At 42.6% G+C, this 19,968-nt stretch overlaps 1 protein-coding gene across 1 annotated transcript in view; it reads right to left on the reverse strand.

Moving 5' to 3' along the window:
* Positions 1–4,485: 4,485 nt before the first annotated feature.
* The window catches only part of MTCL1 (microtubule crosslinking factor 1), a 474,698-nt gene continuing 459,215 nt past the window's right edge, over positions 4,486–19,968 (reverse strand). The window contains exon 27 of the mRNA XM_030187538.1: positions 4,486–4,567. The gene's annotated coding sequence lies outside the window, so the exon portion shown is untranslated. The remainder of the gene's footprint in view (positions 4,568–19,968) is intronic.

Consider the following 19,968-nt stretch of genomic DNA (forward strand, 5'->3'; position numbering starts at 1 on the left):
ATATGATACAGACGTTCAAATATTTGAAAAGTATTAATCCGCAAACGAACCTTTTCCAGAGGTGCGAAGGCAGTAGAACGAGAGGACATGAAATGAGATTGAAGGGGGGCAGACTCAAGAAAAATGTCAGGAAGTATTTTTTCACAGAGAGAGTAGTGGATGCTTGGCATGCCCTCCCGCGGGAGGTGGTGGAAATGAAAACAGTAACAGAATTCAAACACGCGTGGGATAAACATAAAGGAATCCTATTCAGAAGGAATGGATCCTAAGGAGCTTAGCCGAGATTGGGTGGCAGAGCCAGCCGGTGGTGGGAGGCGAGGATAGTGCTGGGCAGACTTATACGGTCTGTGCCAGAGCCAGTGGTGGGAGGCGGGGCTGGTGGTTGGGAGGCGGGGATAGTGCTGGACAGACTTATACGGTCTGTGCCCTGAAGAGGACAGGTACAAATCAAAGTAGGGTATACACAAAAAGTAGCACATATGAGTTTGTCTTGTTGGGCAGACTGGACGGACCATGCAGGTCTTTTTCTGCCGTCATTTACTATGTTACTATGTTATGACAACAGACTACTGGAAGGTGGTTTTGTGGTTCATCAAAAGGCAGTTGCGTTTGAAAAATCAAATCATATATGATTCAGGGAGCCTTTTTTTTAGCAGTTGAAAAACATGATTTCTCCAGGATTGGTGCTGAACATGCTGGGATCCAGGGCAGAAATTTTGGAGGGGCTCCCAAAGCCCATTCAGCAAGCTGTATCTTCTGTAGCTTCAAGCAGTCTTGGAGCCCTCTATAACATGGGGGACCAGAGCAATTGCCCTGTTTGCATTCCCACCCTGCCCCTCCTCCCCACACGCCTGCCCTAGGTCCACCCGGTAATGTAATCCCTGCTAATGGGTTCGGAATATTGTAATGGATTATGTGTAGGCTTCATGCAAAATATACTTATCTGTTACAGTTGTTTAAGAATGTAGCTGTTTGCCTGGTCACTGATTGTGGTAATTGAGAACATATTTAGAGAAACTGCATTAGTTACTTGTGAGTTTTAAGATTAAATTTAAAATTCTTTGGTTCATCCTACCACGCATGGCTTTGAGTTAGACTGCTTTCATACCTTACTTGGAGAACATTGGCTTAAAACAGCTTTGCAACATTCCATGTATTAGAACTTTTTCTTGGGTGCCTCCACAACTGTGGAAAATGCTACCTTACGATCTAAGGAAAAGAGACTAATTATTTGAAATGTTGGAAAGGCCTAAATTTTTTCTCCATTCAGGTCACTGGGTAATTGAATTGAAAAAAACAGAAAACTTTTGATGATGGGATTACATCAAGCGATGTTTAGACAGGTTTTGAGGTATTTGAGGTTTAAGTATGTGTTTAAATTTGACACATATGTTGCATTGTGAGCTTCAAAATAATTTTTTAAAAATCATTTATAATTTTTCATTTTACAAGGGTCACTTGCAAACAGTAATACAGAGATGACTGCACATTAATACAAGATAAGAAGAAAACAATCCCAACGAGATATATGGATTATATACAATCTTTCTCTTTCTTAGACCACAAAGTGAAGAAAAATAGGGAGAGTGAAATAAGACAAGGAGATCAATTAAACAGTAAACAGAAAAAAGAAAACATGGTATTAATCTGATTATCCCCAGATATTACTCATCTAATTCATTATTCCACATTGATCATCTGGTTGGCTTCTTCAAGACCAAATACGGTGTATAGTCAATTCATTTCATTAAGAACATACTTATTGTCCAGATTTTAGTTAGAAATAATACATCTGACTACATTCTCTCTCTTTTAAAAACCAGAAATTATTTAACAATACATATACTTAAGTCTCTAATTCAAATCCCACTGATTAATGCAATCCCTGTTTTCACAGGCTTCACCCCTTTCGAAGTAATAATTAAGGAAATATTTCTGAGGAAAACTTTAGGAGTCATACCTGGAACTCTGGGAAAAACAATAATCTCGACATTAATCATCCACAATAACATCCACCTTATCATTCAAAGTTTCTGGTCCATTATCATTTTCAGGATCATAACCACTTCTAGCTTATGTAGAACTTCATTTATTATATCAAATTTTCACTGTCAAAGGATTCAGTCAAATTGTCCATGTAACTCTCCAATAAGATTATATCCGAAACAAAGTTATTTACTACCACCGTCAGGTCCCGAAGCGCCTTCCAGATGGCATTCAATGTAATCTCCACGGAAGCCAAAAACTCCAAGGTGATTTCTCTTGAGGTGTTTAGGAGTGGTTCCGCCGATTCGGGTTCTGCTGTAAACGTCCTCCGTTTCAGCATATGCCTCTAAGTCACTCCTCCACTCCTTTGGACAAGGTGGTTGAATAATTCGGGAGCGATGGAGTTGTTTTTCCAGGTCCAAGAGCGTCAACTCTCCTTCGCCGGCGCTAATCAAAGGACTCGCCAACCCTTTCATCTGTGGGCAGTTCGAAGCACAGCGGTCCCCGCACTTGCTGCTCAGGGGACAAAACGCTGGCCATCAGCGGCTGACTGCCGGTTGTTCCCTTCCTCTCAGTTAAGGAAAATGCAATTGCAGAGAGGGAATTTACATAAAGAAGACAACACTTCAGAGGGCAGCTGGGCCGCTGGGCATACGAACTTCAGGTCACCAGATTACCACTCTCCCAGTTTGGGACACTCTTTGTCTGGTTTCTCCTCAGAGATCTGTCTGATATGGGTAACCCTTCAGCATAGCCCTCTGAGTCATTGAAACACAGAAGCCCCTCCACCACGACAAGGTGGTGTCCCTTTGGAGGGGGCTTCAAAATAATTTTATAAACTACAGACAGAGGGCATTCCTAGATGAACAGTTTATTACATTTATTGTACATAACTAACTAAATAAGAAAGCAGAAGGAAAGCAACACTGCTCACTGAATCAAAGACAAAACAAATGGAGCGAGAACAGAAAAACATAGGCAACCTCTTGGTCTCCCCTCCCCCTAACACACTCTTTTTTTTCTACCAGCAGCTGACTTATCAGGGCAAAATTCTTCTTTGGTAGCCAGTGAATTAGAATGTCTGAGAAGGATCCTCCTAACATTTTAGCCCTAGGCACATGCCTAGTTTGCCTATGCCCTAATCCTACCCTGATTACTGTATGTTTTGACATCTATTGGATGTGAGCATGATGGCTGCTTGAATGTTTAAAGATGTGAGTTTTGTTCATTACCAAAGAATCACAACAATTAAAATGTATTTTTAGTGCATACTACTACTACTACTAGATTTTATAAAAGTAAAAAGGACCCATCACCCTTGCAAGAATATAAATGACCAATAGCTGGTCCCGTTGGCTTCACACAATAATTGGATGTTCAACATAAAATGAGGATGGATCTTGAAGTCCAGGAACCGGTATCACAAAGAAATCCAAGTCAACAAGCTGTAAATACTGAGAATTTTATTTCCATGTTCTCATGGCCTTGTAAAGGCTTTTAAACACAACTGTTACAATTCAGTATTGCCTATAATTCTCAGTATTTTCTCAAAACAAAGATTCTCTCAGTAGACACTGTACATATATAGCCAGTTGACTTAATAATTTAAAAATTCGGTTTTTGTATATTCAATGCCAGGATACCAACAACAAAAGTACAGTACGAGTAAAATCACAATATTACAGTGAAACCTTTTAGACTCAAGTAGACTGAAGGTAGAGTACAGTAAAAATATGTACATGCACTAAAGTGCTAGAAACCCAATGGCATGCAAGTCAAGTATTTTACGCATAGACAGCTAATTCTGTAAGACTTTCTGTCACTGTAATTTTGCCAGGTTTCCCCTCACGTTTCTAAAATGCATTTCTGTTCAGCTAGTTGAATGGCTTTCTTCACTACAGCTTCAAACAATATGAAGGACTTTTACAAATTTTGCTCTGTAAGCTTCGACTCTGACATTGCAAGTTGAATAACATTAACTAAGTAAAAGACCGTATTTTTATATGAAAAGAAAATGTAACAGTGCAAATATAACAAAAAGGGTACCGAGTATTGAGCGAGAGAGAGAGAGAGAGAGCGCACATCGAGATTCTGTTAAAAAGGTATTTCTCTTGGTTTTCTTAGTTACCTATTTGTTTTCTTTTTGCTGATATCCTCTATGTAGAAAAGATGAAGACAAAAATAGTTTTCTGACCTATGAAAAAATGAAATTGTTACAGGCACATATACTGTTTCAATCTAGAAACATCTCTATTCATTTCACCGGTGAACATTCATCAGCTGCATTTCGCGTTCCCGACCTTTTAATGTCCATCTCTGGTCCTGGTGAGGGTGCTAATATGCATATTACACTGAATTATTCTGTGATAATTCATGCAGGCTTGCATCACTGGTTAGTATTCCCCAGCCAAGCTTCTTTGCACTCTGATTCCTCTGAGAAGGACAAATCTCCTGTTGACTGAGACGGTGAGGCAGTAGGGGAATGTGAAGCCCATCTTGAAGGCAGGCGACGATTTGCTGGTCTCTCTGGTCTGGAGAAGCAGGATTCTAGGGAGGGAGCTAGTGCAGAACTTGGCAGTTCCTTGGTAGTGAAAAAATGGAGAAAAAAATTAGTGATTTGCAAAGACACTGCTTTGTAGTCCAGAATAAATCAAACTAAAATGGCATTATAGCATATATAAATTTAACTGACACTACTGTAGGAACAGCACTGCCTCCCCCCCCCCCCCCTTTTCACACTGAACACTACATTTCCACCCCTGTGCAAGCAAAACTCAAGGAGAATCTGAACAGGAGATGCAAAATTCAGCTTCTGCTTAACAAGCTATTGCTCAAGAGCCCTGGAAAATTCACATGCCAATAATTCAACAAAATCCACTATGCAGATACCACTGTTTCTTGTCAGGAATATTTGTACCTCTTTTGCATGATCATTCATCTCATTTATAACATAGGTTTCAAAGCAAAACTGTATATGGAAAATTTTATAGTTTTTCAACACCTGTAGTGAAATTTTTGAAACCGATGGCTATACAAAATCATTATTTGCTCTCCTATAGTTAACTATTCCCAGGATTCAAGAACTCAGTTATCATGTGAAGGGGTATTTTGATGTCTAAATCCAATTTTGAATATTTTGGGAAAAATGTCCAAAAATCCAGTAGAGAACATGGCAATTTTGAAAATATCCAACTTCTTGTTTTGAAAATGCTAGACATTTTGCGCTCAGTGTGTCTATCTTTTAGGACCATTAAAAAAAAAAAGTCCAAGGGAAAAACACACAAAAACAAGCTACTGGGATGTATGGGTGGGCCGGCATTCTCATTAGACTGGCCACACAGACATCCTAGCAGACTAGTGGGGCACCTTAGGGGGTACTGCAGTGGACTTCACATAAAGGTCACAGGTACACATCTCACTATTACCCCTTTATATTGTATGAAATTGCTGATCTGCTGATAGTGATCTGTAACCTGTCATTAAAATTGTACGTAGTACCTGAAGATTGGAAGGTGGCCAATGTAACATTGATTTTTAAAAAGGGTGCCAGTGTAATCCAGGAAGTTACAGATCAATAAGCCTGACTTCAGTGCAAGGCAAAACAGTGGAAACTATTATAAAGAATAAAATTATGAAACACATAGCCAAACATGGTTTAATTGGACAGAGACCGCATGGATTCAGCCAAGGGAAGTCTTGTCTCACCAATTTGCTTCATGTCTTTGAAGGTGTGAATAAACATGTGGATAAAGGTAAACCTGTTGATTGTAGTCTATCTACATTTTCAGAAAGCTTTAGACACAGTTCCTCATGACAGACTTCTAAGAGTCATGGCTAAGAGGGAATGGTCTGTTGTGGATAAGGAATTGGTTACTGGACATACCAGAGGGTAGAGCTAAATGGCCATTTTTCTCGATGGAGGAGGGTGAATAGTAGAGTGCCGCAGGGATCTGTACTAGGGGGAGCCAATGCACAATACTTATTGCGCTAGAAACATCTGATTTTGACTGGTTCTATCCAGTCTAGCATGCATGTTTATTTAGTGAGGTAATGCACAAAGGGGTTCTGCGTCCATCTTACCGATAAAAGTAGCAGGCAATGATAATCCTATGCAAATGAATTACAAAGAGCTGATTAGTATTAAAAGGGGTCTTTTACAAAGGCACACTAGTGTTTTTAGTGTGCGCATGCTAAATGCGAGAGATGCCCATAGGAATATATGTTGTGTGAGGGCAACTTCTGGGAGAAGCACTCTGCTTACATTTTTTAATAGCAAAACTTGTCCCAGAGCAGAGAACAGCTTAGAGGGAGGAGAAACAAGTGGGGGGGGGGGGGGGGCTTTCAGCAAAGAGGAGATTTTTTTCAATAGCAAATTGCTCTGATGCTGCCTCCACCTTTACCTTACTTTTCCAAGTGAAATCATCAGGGACAGCCTGAGGGGAGGCAAGTAAGGTGCAGGAGGAAGGTAGAGACAGAATCAGCACAATTTGCTATTGAAAAAAAATCTCCTCTTTGCTGAAAGCCCTCCCCCCTCAATCTGACATCCTAAGGGCTTTCCCCAGCCAACTGGCTGTCTGCTTGTTTCTCCATCCCCTCCCAGCTGACATCATAGGGGCAGACAACCAATCAACTGGGAAAAGTCCCTATGATGTCTGCTTGGGGGGTGGAGACACAAGCAGACAGCTCATCGGCTGGGGAAACCTTGGGGGGTCTTTCAGAAAGGAGAGATTTCCAAGCAAAATCATCAACTGCAGGAGGAAGGTGGAGACAGAATCAGAGCACTGCAGGAGAAAGGAGACAGTGAAGCCAGCAAATACTACCGGAGAAAAGAGAATACAGCAGCAGGATTCCTGGGCACGTGCAGAACATGGACACTTACTGAGAGACTGTTCTGTGCATGTGTTAGGCGCTTTCCCTACTGAGCTGCTTGCTAAATTTACATGAATCTCATTTGCATGCGATTTCCTTTGAGCATTGCTCGCTATTTCAAAATAGGTAACTTCTAACTTCTAAATGGACATGGTTTTCATCGGGGACTGTTGAGCATCGGCCACTGGGACTGGTGATATTTAATATATTTATTAATGATCTGGAAATCAGAACGACAAGTGAGGTGATTAAATTTGCAGATGACACAAAACTATTCAAAGATATTAAAACACATGCAGACTGAAAAATTGCAGGAAATTGGAAGACTGGGCATCCAAATGGCAGATGGAATTTAATGTGGACAAAAGCAAAGTGATGCATATTGGGAAGAATAATCTGAATTATAGTTATTGATGCTAGGGTCCACACCTTGGCAGTCAGCAACCAAGAAAAAGATCTAGGTGTCACTATAGATAATATGCATAAATTTTCTGCTCAGAGTGCAGTGGCAGCCAAAAAAAAGCAAACAGGGTCCTAGGAATTGTTAGGAAAGGGATGGTAAATAAGAATAATATAACATCTCTGTATCACTCCATGTTGCAGACCTTATCTTGAGTATTTTGTTCAATTCTGGTTGCCGTATCTCAAAAAAGATATAGCGGAAATAGAAACGGGTTCAAAGAAGAATAACCAAAATGATTGAGGTCTACAAAATCCTGAGTGGTGGAGAACAGGTAAACATGAATTGATGTTTTACTCTTTGAAAAAGTACAAAGACTAGGGGACATTCAATGAGGTTACATGGAAATACTTTTAATAGGAGGAAATATTTTTTCATTCAACTAATAGTTATGCTCTGGAGCTCGTTGCCGGAGGATGTGGTAACAGTAGTTAGCATATCTGGATTTAAAAAAGGTTTGGACAAGTTTCTGGAGGAAAAGTCCAATGGAGAAGCCACTGCATGAGCTAGAATTGGTAGCATGGAATGTTGCTGCTATTTGGGTCTCTGCCAGGTACTTATGACCTGGATTAGCCACTGTTGGAAACAGGATACTGAGCTAGATGGACCATTGGTCTGATCCAGTATGGCTATTCTTATGTATGGTGAGCATTCCAAAACCAACCAAAAACCTACTGCACCCAACTGTACACACTACAATAGCCCTTATGCCTGCAGGTGTCACCTATATGTAGGTACAGTAGGTATTTATTGTTTTTTTTTGGAGGGCTCACGGGTTCCACCAGAAGTGTACAAGTTAGAGTGGGATATGGGCCTGGGTCCCCTTCTCTACAGTCCACTGCAATGACCACTAGGTTACTCCTGGGATCTGCTTCCTGCTCTAATAGGAATGGCCATCACATCTGAAGCTGCCATACATCCAGGTATGCACTATCACTGTCACATCTTATGGGGATGGGAGTGGGGTCAGTGACTACTGGGGGAGTACGGGGGTTATGCCTTAATCCCTCCAGTGGTCATTTGGGGCACCCTTTTGGTCACTTAGCTGTGATTCAATCAGGTCTAGCCAAAAACATCTAATTTTGGCCCTAGATGTTTTCATTTTGTTCCATTATTGCAGAAAAAAAAATCTATGTTTTGATGCCACCCATGTCCCGCTCAAAACACACACCCAACACACCCCTTTAAAATTTGGATGCTATGGAGCAAAACTTCTAAAATCGGCGTGCCGAAAATTGCAACTTGGATGTTTTGGGAGAAAAACATCCTTCTGCCAACTTATGACTTTTTTGGATGTTTTTTTTTTTGTTTTGAAAATGAGCCCCATAGAGGGGTATAATCGAAAGGGGTGCCCAAGTTTTCCTGTGCACGTCCTTGCAGGACATCCCGGAGAAGGGGCGGGAAAACCCGTATTATTGAAACAAGATGGGCGTCCACCTTCGTTTCGATAATACGGTCGGGGACGCCCAAATTGCGAAATTTAGGGCAACCTTAGAGATGGTCGTCCTTAGAGATGGTCATCCCTGATTTTCACCAATAATGGAAACTGAGGATGCCCATCTCAGAAACGACTAAATCCAAGCCATTTGGTCGTGGGAGGAGCCAGCATTCGTAGTGCACTGGTCCCCCTGACATGCCAAGACACCAACCGGGCACCCTAGGGGGCACTGCAGTGGACTTCAGAAATTGCTCCCAGGTGCATAGCTCCCTTACCTTGTGTGTTGAGCCCCCAAAACTCCCCGCAAACCCACTCCCCACAACTGTACACCACTACCATAGCCCTAAGGGGTGAAGGGGGGCACCTACATGTGGGTTTCTGGTGGGTTTTGAAGGGCTCATATTTACCACCACAAGTGTAACAGGTAGGGGGGGTGGGCCTGGGTCTGCCTGCCTGAAGTGCACTGCACCCACTAAAACTACTCCAGGGACCTGCATACTGCTGTCATGAAGCTGGGTATGATATTAGAGGCTGGCATAGAAGCTGGAAAAATATGTTTAAATTATTTTTCGAGGGTGGGAGGGGATTAGTGACCACTGGGAGAGTAAGGGGAGGACATCCCTGATTCCCTCCGGTGGTCATCTGGTCATTTAGGGCACATCTTTGTGGCTTGGTCGTAAGAAAAAAAGGACCAGGTAAAGTCGTCTAAGTGTTCGTCAGGGACGCCCTTCTTTTTTTCCGTTATCGGTCGAGGACGCCCATGTGTTAGGCATGCCCAAGTCCTGCATTCACTACGCCTCTGACACACCCTCGTGAACTTTGGTCGTCCCCACGATGGAAAGCAGTTGAGGACGCCCAAAATCGGCTTTCGATTATGCTGATTTGGGCGACCCTATGAGGACGCCCATCTTGCAATTTGTGTCGAAAGATGGGCGTCCTTCTCTTTCGAAAATAAGCCTGTTGTGTGTCTCATTAGGCCATAACGAACAGAAACACAAAAAAGAAAACAGCAAATTAAAATTATGTGGCTAATTTTAAATGCAAGAGACTGATACAAAAATTACAGAAAGATTTTCTCTTAGGTATTTTGGAGCCGATATTCAGACTGCAGGAGTTAGGCCAGTTAGCTCCCATGGTCAGCGCTCTAAACCCGGATATTCAATGCCAAGCCATTTTGAGTGACTGGCATTGAATATCTGGTTTATTTTTGGCCAGTTTCAATATAACTGGCTAAGTCAGACTTAGCCAGTTATGTTCAAACCAGCCAAAGGTATCCCATGTATTCACATGGCCAAATATAGCCGCTAAAGCAGGACTGAAAATTGGCGGATAGTCAGTTATATCGCTCAATATAGCCGGTTATCCACTAGCTGCTAACCAGCGATATGTAGCTGAATATCGCTGGATAGCCGGCAATGAGGTATTTAACTGGCCAGGTGCCGATCCTAGCCGGTTAAATGTTTTTGAATATTTTTGGGGGGGGGGGGGTCTTTCTTTCCATACCCATTTATAGTCTCTCATTTGTTTCTTATCTTTTCATTTCTTTCCAGCCCAATGAAACTCTGACAGAATCTACTATAATAAAACTCACCCTCAACATTCTGAAGACAACGTTCTGAAGTCACTCAGTCACTTCCTGAAGGGTTCATGGATTCATGGTGGTGAAGCCAGAACACTGACCATGTCTCTCTGCCCCGCCCTCGCATGACGGACCAATCAGAAAAAACACCCTCAACATTCTGAAACACAAAGGACCATCACAACACCGTTCCCAGGCAACACTAGGCAACGTAAGACGGACCAATCAGAGGAAACTTTGTGACAATAAGGGAGGAGCATTCCCCAGCAGAATGGCTCATTATCTGTGCAGCACGGAGAGCACAGAACCACCGCTGGAACGAGAGAAGAATATTCCTGCTGTGGGTATGTGCAAAAATAGACCGGGGGGGGGGGGGGGGGGAATTTTTAAATGCCTAATGCCAGTACTGAAGAGTGCCAGAGGGCCTATAGCACAGACTATATTTGGGATCGCTTGACATGGAGTCAGAGGAGCCGGAAAACAACGTGTCCGTCACCATCTGGGACAAGGACAAGCTGCAGCCCAGCTGGAAGGATTACCCGCGACCCAGCCAGCAGCAAACAGCGACCAAGGAAGGGGGAGGAGTAGGGAAACACACGGAGGAATCGCTGGAGACTGGCTGCCAAACTAACGAAACAACCGCACACCGACGCACCACCTCCATCATTAGAAAGGCATCCACTCTTTCTTCAACAGAAATGCAAACTAATAATACAAAACAAACAAAAAATACATGGTTTCTCAGGCGGCTGCAGGTAACTCCCCACCCCCTTCCTCTTCCCCTTTTGCCGAAGCGGCCAAGGACGTGCCCAACCATTCCCAGCCTCAGGCAAGCTGTCTCCCACCTTGGGGATTCCCTGAGCACCCGGAAAAAGATGGCGCTGATTCCTGCAGCGCATAAATGTTCCAACATTCCCCTGCAGCCGGCCTGAAATGGACCAAACATACCGGATCACCCCCCGACGGCCTGAGACCGTGCTCTTCTCCCTTCCGCCAACTTAAAACAACCATCCCCGTCCTCAGGCAAGCGGTCACCCACCTCCAGGATGCCCAGAACCCCAGCCCAATGGAAAAAGATGGCGCTGCTTCCAACAGCACATTTCTCTTCCAGCATTCCCCTACAGCAGCCCTGAAACGGCCAAAAAATACCGACAGACAAAGAACGTGCTTCCTCAACCTTCCGCCCATCTAAAACAACACTGCTGCCTCAGCACAACACAAAAAATAAAAATGAAAAAAAAACACTCAACAAAGGCTGACCCCCCTACAACCACATTTACATTTCACCAACAGAAAGACCCCCCTCCACAAACCTCCTTGACAGACAAAACCACACACACACAATTCAACAGAAACACACCCTCAAAGCCACACACCAATCCAACCCACTTTGCCAGCACAGCACAGCACAGCACATCCCCCAACCCCCAAGCAAAAAAAACAAAAAAAGACACACATCAACAACCTGCACACACACCGCACCCTCACACACTCACACACAAAATAACTCTGTGACACATACACACACACACAAAAAAAAACACATGCTAGCGCCCGTTTCATTGGTTTCGGAAACGGGCCTTTTTTACTAGTTATATAGAAAGAGTCAAGAATGGCTATTTGTTGGTCTGGGGGCAAGATAACTCTCCAAAAATTAATGGAATGGGATGAAAACTGGCATGCAGAAAAAAAAAGTAAAAGATACATCAAGTTAAAAAATGAGCCAAATCCAGCTTGAGATTTCATAGAAGATGGTGGTTCTCCTTGGTGGGAATTCAGATTCAAAGGCCAAACCTATCAGTCCTTTTAGTAGATCAGCCAATGTCTCTCTTTTTATATCTGGACTAATGCTATAGCCTATACATGGGTTTCCCTTTGAAATTCCTGCATAAACTTCAGCTAATCCAGAATGCTGCTGCCAGGCTAATTTTTGGTAATTTCCATTTCCCCCCAGGGGAATAAGATGGAAACCTGAGACCCAAATTGGTATGGTATATACTGTAGGTGCAAATACAACGACAGAAAGCTAGGTTACTTACCCTGTAGCAGATGTTATCCAAGGACAACAGGCATTTATTCTCACATGTGGGTGACATCATCCACAGAGCCCAGTGCAGACACTGCCAAGTGCACTGTCACTTTAAATCTTTGAGGCAGTGCCCTCACTGCATATGAGTGGGTGCCTTCCCACCCGACGCTCAAGCACAGGACTAGCAGTAAAGCTAGGAAGACAACTCTAAGAGGAGACGGGATGAATGTGAGAATATATGCCTGCTGTCCTCAGAGAACATCTGCTACAGGTAAGTAACCTAGCTTTCTCTGAAGACAAGCATAATAGCAGGCATAATATTCTCACATGTGGGACTCACTACCTAGCTAGTTCACAACATAAATGAATTTTTGGCAACTGAGTAGTTAGTTAGCCTGGCGCTAAAAAAAGGGCTGCAGGGCAAAGTTGACTTAAGTAGTAAAAAGATTCTGCAGGACTGCTTGTCCAAACCGACTATCCCATCTAGAATGCTGCTCCAGACAGTACTGAGCAGTGAAGGTATGGATAAAAGACCACTTGGTTGCCTTGCAAATGTCTTCTATGGAGGCAGAGCAGAAATGGGCTACTGAAGCCGTCATGGCTCTTACTCTATGAGCAGTAATCTGGCCATGAAGGGTCTTGCCCAGCCTGAGTATACATGGAAGAGATACTATCAGGCTTATTTTCAAAAGAGAAGGGTGCCCATATTTCGACACAAATCGCAAGAAGGGCATCCTTCTCACAGGGTTGCCCAAATCGGCATAATCGAAAGCCGATTTTGGGCGTCCTCAACTGCTTTCCATCGCGGGGACGACCAAAGTTCTCGGGGGGTGTGTCAGAGGCATAGCGAAGGTGGGACTGGGGCGTGCCTAACACATGGGCATCCTCGACCGATAATGGAAAAAAGAAGGGCGTCCCTGACGAACACTTGGACAACTTTACTTGGACCTTTTTTTCTTATGACCAAGCCACAAAAATGTGCCCGAACTGACCAGATGACCACCGGAAGAAATCGGGGATGACCTCCCCTTACTCCCCCCCAGTGGCCACTAACCCCCCCCCCCTCCCACCCTCAAAATTTTTTAAATATTTTTTTTCCAGCCTCTATGCCACCCTCACATAACATACCCAGCTCCATGACAGCAGTATGTAGGTCCCTGGAGCAGTTTTAGTGGGTGCAGTGCACTTCAGGCAGGCGGAACCAGACCCATCCTCCCCCCTACCTGTTACACTCGTGGTGGTAAATGTGAGCCCTTCAAAACTCACCAGAAACCCACTGTACCCACACATAGGTGCCCCCTTCACCTCTAAGGGCTATGGTAGTGGTGTACAGTTGTGAGGAGTGGGTTTTGGGGGGCTCAGCACACAAGGTAAGGGAGCTATGTACCTGGGAGCTTTTTCTGAAGTCCACTGCAGTGCCCCCTAGGGTGCCCGGTTGGTGTCTTGGCATGTCATGGGGACCAGTGCATTACGAATGCTGGCTCCTCCCACGACCAAAGGGCTTGCATTTGGTTGTTTCTGAGATGGGCATCCTTAGTTTCTATTATCGCCAAAAATCTGAAATGATCAAGTCTAAGGACAACCATCTCTAGGGACAACCTAAATGTCAAGATTTGGGCGTCCCCGATCGTATTATCGAAACGAAAGATGGACGCCCATCTTGTTTCGATAATATGGGTTTCCCCGCCCTTTCGCCGGGATGTCCTGCAAGGACATCCTCAGGAAAACTTGGGCACCCCTTTCGATTATGCCCCTCATAGTGACAAAAACCACTTATTATAGTAGGAATTGGCCTGGGGAAAATCTTTTCCAACATGTGCTATGTTTTGCCCAACGGCTTTTTCAAGAAGTTCCCGTATAAACGCACAGAATAGTAAATTATTACTGCATCACAGTTATTTTAATTACTTTCACCATTATTAAAAAAAACTCTTTACAAATATTCAAAATTTTATCTTATACTGCTGCTTACATCTCTAGCCTTAGCTCTTCTCAAGACAAAAAAATGGTGGCAGCTTTCTATACCACTCAACAATCAGCTCATACAACCCCATCAATCAAAGAATTTCCATTTTAAATCAATGATGCCCATTTGATCTCAGCATTTAGATTCGAAGGGTTAACAGTATTTAAGTGGAGTGGAGGAGTGGCCTAGTGGTTAGGGTGGTGGACTTTGGTCCTTGCGAACTGAGGAACTGAGTTCGATTCCCACTTCTGGGCAAGTCACTTAACCCTCCATTGCCCCATGTACGCCGCATTGAGCCTGCCATGAGTGGGAAAGCGCAGGGTACAAATGTAACAAAAATAAAAAAAGTTAAATATCCATTGCTGTTCCTTATAGTTTAAACATTTTTCACTGTTAACACCCTCCCTCTCAACTTTAATGTGATCTATTATTCTCCCCATCTGATATCTGAAACAAAATGTCCACACTCTATCCAATATTGAACTATGGGAGCTTGCATATTCTTAGTCATAATATGTGATTTATGTTCATTCAACTCACTTTTATGGGACGACTGCTGCCTCCCCCACATAAAATGTTTAGTTTTTTAATGCTGCAGGTCCCTTGATGCACCCAGCACTGATGATAAGGATGTAGAGTCCTCACGTGGTCACAGTACCGATATTGGACCATCTCGATGTTGTGTCGGTGCGTCTGATATCAATGCAGGTTCCACGTAGAGAGCCAAATCCCCTGCCAAGCTCGATGCCGATACTGATGCAGAACCAAAATGTTTTTCATGTTGGACTCTGTGGACTTTCAAGTCCTCGCTTGCATGTGCAGGCAGAGGTTACACTATATGTCCTGCTGCTCTGGACCCAAGCACTAAACAGACTAGTTATGGGGATCTGTGCCTGAAATAGTTCTATTGCATTGAGTACACTTCTTAAAGCCACTCAGCACCCTCGCTGACATGGAGGGAAAAATGGCCGACGTAAGATCAAAAGACTTTTTGGTTCGGGGAGCTTGAGTAATCACATACATGAAAAAGGTCGATGCTTCCCAGGCAAAAAAAAAAGTAGGGCTCAGAAGTCCCAAAGGCTGAAAATTGAAAAATGATAAATAATTTGAAAACAAAAATGAATAAATTGAATAAAATTAATACGGAAAAAGAAAAACAGGAAGAAAAATATCCCAAAAAAGGGAAGGCACCAAAAGACAAAAGTTTGATTTGCTGAGGAGAGAAAAGCAACCTCTCTGCTCCACAGAAAATGATAGATTGCTGGTCTCACACTCAAGTGTCAGTCGGGAAGGCACCCGTGCATGCATGATGGGTACACTGCCTCAAAGATTTAAAGTGATAGTACACTTCACGGTGTCTGCACCAGGCTCCATGGATGATGTCACCCACATGTGAGAATATTATGCCTGCTTGTCCTCAGAGAAAACCACTTAGATAAGTAATTACTCTGGACATGTCTGCAAGAAGTAAGACTGCACTTAAGGTTGCCCTAAGGACTGTCCCCAAGAAGGAATAATGCCAATGGTGGAAATATATATTATTTATTATGTATAATTATAGCAAAATGGCAAGCAAGTTATAAAATAGAAATGTGTGTATATATATATATATATATATATATATATGTATATATATATTGACATAACTATAATACTTTCTTGAGAAGAGATTATAAAAGCAGCAACTATATTAGGCTATAGACCATGTGCCTGAGAATAACCACAGCTACACTCCTTGCCACTTAGATAAAATTAAGTTATTTAAAAAAAAAAAAAAGTGATTTCCTTTTTATGAGCAGAAAGTTAATGTTTTTTCCAGATATCACCAAGGCAACACTGCCACATAGAAGACTTTTTTTCTCTTTGAAGACCAGGGTGTTGCAAATTGAGATGATTTTCCTTAATGTTTGTTTTTCTTTTACTATAGTTATATTTCTCATGTCTCCTAATTATTACTATAAATTGCCTGTTGGAAAATTTTAAAAAAAAAGGTAATCTTGTTCTATTTTATCTAATATGCTTTGTCTTATTGGTTGTTGTGGTATTATGACTAGTTTTTTCCCATTAGATTTTAAATGAACTGAACAATACAAAGAAAACCTTGAAGCCCCCCTCTACAGCTTAGAAAGACATACTGTGAGTCTTCAGTACATGACAATAATATACATCAAGTCAAACTCATGCCCCCCCCCCTCCTTTCTCCATCTACGAGCTAACAGTAGAGATTAAACAAAGCGGTGCAAGGTATGCCACTGGGGTAGCAAACAGCCCGAGACTATGCCTCAGAACCATCAACCCATGCTATATAGTCCTCCCAGACTCGACAAAATTGAGCTTATTCCTCTGAAGTGCAGTAAGCTTAGATATTAAACAAACATAAGACACTTTAGCCTGCACTACAGACAGTCCCGGAAGAGATGGCTGTTTCCAAGCAGAAGCCAACCCCAGTCATCCTGCAGCGAAGATATGATGAGTCAACTGCCGCTTGCGAACCAAGAACTCTGAGGGTCCCATATGAAGCAAGCAGCTGGCTATATACTTAGTTACCCGGACTCCTGTAGTAGCCTGAATCCAACCCACCACTTAGTCCCAAAAATGCTGCGCCTTGGGGCAGGACCACCAAATATGAATAAAGGTCTCTTGAGTCGCACAGCCATGCCAACACTGATCACTTCCTTGTCCATACATAGCACGCAATCACAGTGGGGTATAAATAGCATTGATACAGCATTTTGTAATCATTCTCTACAAAACTGATTGCTATGGATACCTGGAGAAGATTTTTATAGATCCTCTCCCCAGGTTTTAGAGTTTAAGTGGGCCCCCAGAATATCCTCCCATTTATTCACATAAAGTAAGGGTGGGGAAGTTTGACCCAACAAAGTTAGATAAAATCTCAATATATTCTCACATCCACTGCTTCCAGTCATGGCTTGCTCAAGCAAGGACACTGGTAATTGCAACTCCTGAGTGGTCTTTCTGCAAATAAAATCAACCACCTGTCAATAATGAAACATATCCCATTGACCCAAATCAAACTCCTCAGCTAGCTCCTGAAATGGCACCAATTCCCCATCCTCCACCAATTGCCCTCCAAAATATAAGCCTCTCCCCTCTCAGGACAGGTAAGTGCAATCAAGGTGCTCTGGGACATGACCCTCTGCATAGCAAATAGACATCCCCAAGAAATATTTTCAATTGGGCATTAATCTCCAGCGTGCCCTCTTCCATAATTTCTACATATGCTATAAAATTGGGTTGACAAACCTAAGCAAATGTCTCAGAGCCTGTGGTGAAAGCCATAGCACAGCATGCAACAGGGTCTCACTCAACTTTTAGGGGAATCCATTGCTAGTGAGTGAGATGTTTCAGCTGAGCTGCCTGATAGTAAAATTTAAAATTAGGCATTGCCATGTCGCCATGATTACAAAGTTGAAACAAAAATGGCACCCTATTCTAGGGGGCTTATTTTTTCATATATATATTGAGAAGCTTTCTTGTGCAATTTGCGAAATAACCCATCAGGTAAAGGGATAGGCAAGGCAGTAAACAAATAAAGCAATTTTGGCAACATTACCATCTTCACCGAATGAACTCACCCAAGCCAAGAGATGGACAAATGATGCCACCGCTCCAACTCGACCCAAACTTTCTTTACCACCGCTGGATAATTAGCTTGATAAAGATCCCCCAGCTTAGCAGTAAGATTAACCCCTAAATAACTTAGGGAATGCCTAACCCAACCATAGGGGAATCTACACGATAACATTTCTACTTCAGGAGCTTCCAGGATAAGGTTTAAAATTTCCAACTTTATCTTGTTGACTCGAAAGCCAGACACTCCTCCAAACCAATCTAACAAGCGCTCCACCTCCACCAGTGAGGAGGAAGGCTCCGTAAGAAGAAGCAAGACATCATTAGCAAATAACAAAACTTTTATGCTGCACTCCCCCACAGCCTATCCCTGGAACTCCCTCTGACCAGTGCACTAAGGGCCCTGTTTACTAAGGCGTGTTAGTATGTTTAGCGTGCCTACACTTAGCGCGAACACTAACCATGTAGGCACCTACAGGGATACTGTAGGCACGAACATGGTTAACACTCGTTAAAAATGTTCACGAGCCTATAACGCTGCTTAGTAAACAGGGCCCTAAATGAGCAAAAGGCTCCATCGCCAATGCAAAAAGAACAGGTGAGAGAGCACAGCCCTGATGAGTGATATTATGACTAGTTTTAATGTGGAGATGTATTTTTCTTGTATGTTCTGTCAGACTGTGATGTGCAGCTTGGAGTCTGCAGTGTAAAAAATGAATTGACATTGATCTCTGTGGTTGCCTGTAGATATTCTGTGGGATTTTGTGATCATCCCCTTTGGCATCTATGTTGTTTCAGCAAATTCACTAAAGCAGCAGAGTGCAGAATGTTCTGAAAGAACTGTCAAAGTATGTTTTACATATATACCTGAGGATGTAGAACTCTAGTCCTCAAAGGTCTGGGATTCAGGGCATGTACAATAAATGTTTGAAATATTTGCAAGAAGTTGGTCTACAAACCAGGGGGTTTTTATACTAAGCGTCGCTAAAAAGTGGCCAATGCTATGACTATCTCATGGGTTTCACTTGTGCTGAGACCACATTTAGAGTGGCTTTACAATGGCTGCATTTCTAATTTCTTCCATTAATGGCTATGCACTAATGTCCCAATTAGCACGTAGCCATTAGCTTGGGAGCCCTTACAAACACCTATTTTCTAGGTGGTAAGGACTCCCATGCTAATCATGCCCTAATCAGTTAGTGCACGGTGATGCGGCTGCATTAATCGATTATCGCTGGGTATGCCTACTCTCTGCCCCCAAACATGTCCCCAGAGCTAAAAAATAAAAGTATTTTTTAGCGCGTGGGAAGCACGAACTGATCAGAAAACTACCACGGGACACCCGAGCGCACCCGCGGTAGTGGATTTTAACCTGCTGTAAGCATGCATTTGTGCTCATCACAGCTTAGTAAAAGGTTCCTCAGATTAACTTACATAAATTGTAACCTTGAAAAACAGACAACAAATTTTAACAGTGGTGAAACTTGCAAGAGGAAAAATGTTATTGTTAGAATTAAAAAAACAATGGTTAGAGAGGATGATGCTAAGAGATGAGAACTAATGTTTTCATCAGGTGGTCACTATTCCCTTTTTAAGGCCCGTATAAATTCTAATTTAATGGGAAAATATTTTCTCTATGAAACCTCCAATGGAGCCTGACTTGGTGGGATTATGCGGGATATAAATGTTCACAATAAATAATAAATGGATACACTAGAGGAAAAAGTTTGATAGTCACTTTGTTGCTAATAATCTATGTGGAAAACTATTGCTGGATTTAGAGCACCAGGTTCATTCTACTCTCACATCTGCAATATTGCATGAATGATGGTGGTGGTAAATAACATGCTATGATCCACATCTTAGATTTTGTGGGCACTTCTAGTTAAGAATTTGTTTTTCTGAACATCCCAATCAGATGACACAATTTTGGCAAAAAGAAAAAAAATCCCAACTGCTGACACAAATTCTATTTGGCTGGATGAGAACCTTAGGCATGCTTCACTATAACTATAATGTTTCATAAAAATGTGTACTGTGGGGGCAG

The sequence above is a fragment of the Microcaecilia unicolor genome, chromosome 1, assembly GCF_901765095.1.
Source record: "Microcaecilia unicolor chromosome 1, aMicUni1.1, whole genome shotgun sequence".
NCBI lineage: Eukaryota > Metazoa > Chordata > Amphibia > Gymnophiona > Siphonopidae > Microcaecilia > Microcaecilia unicolor.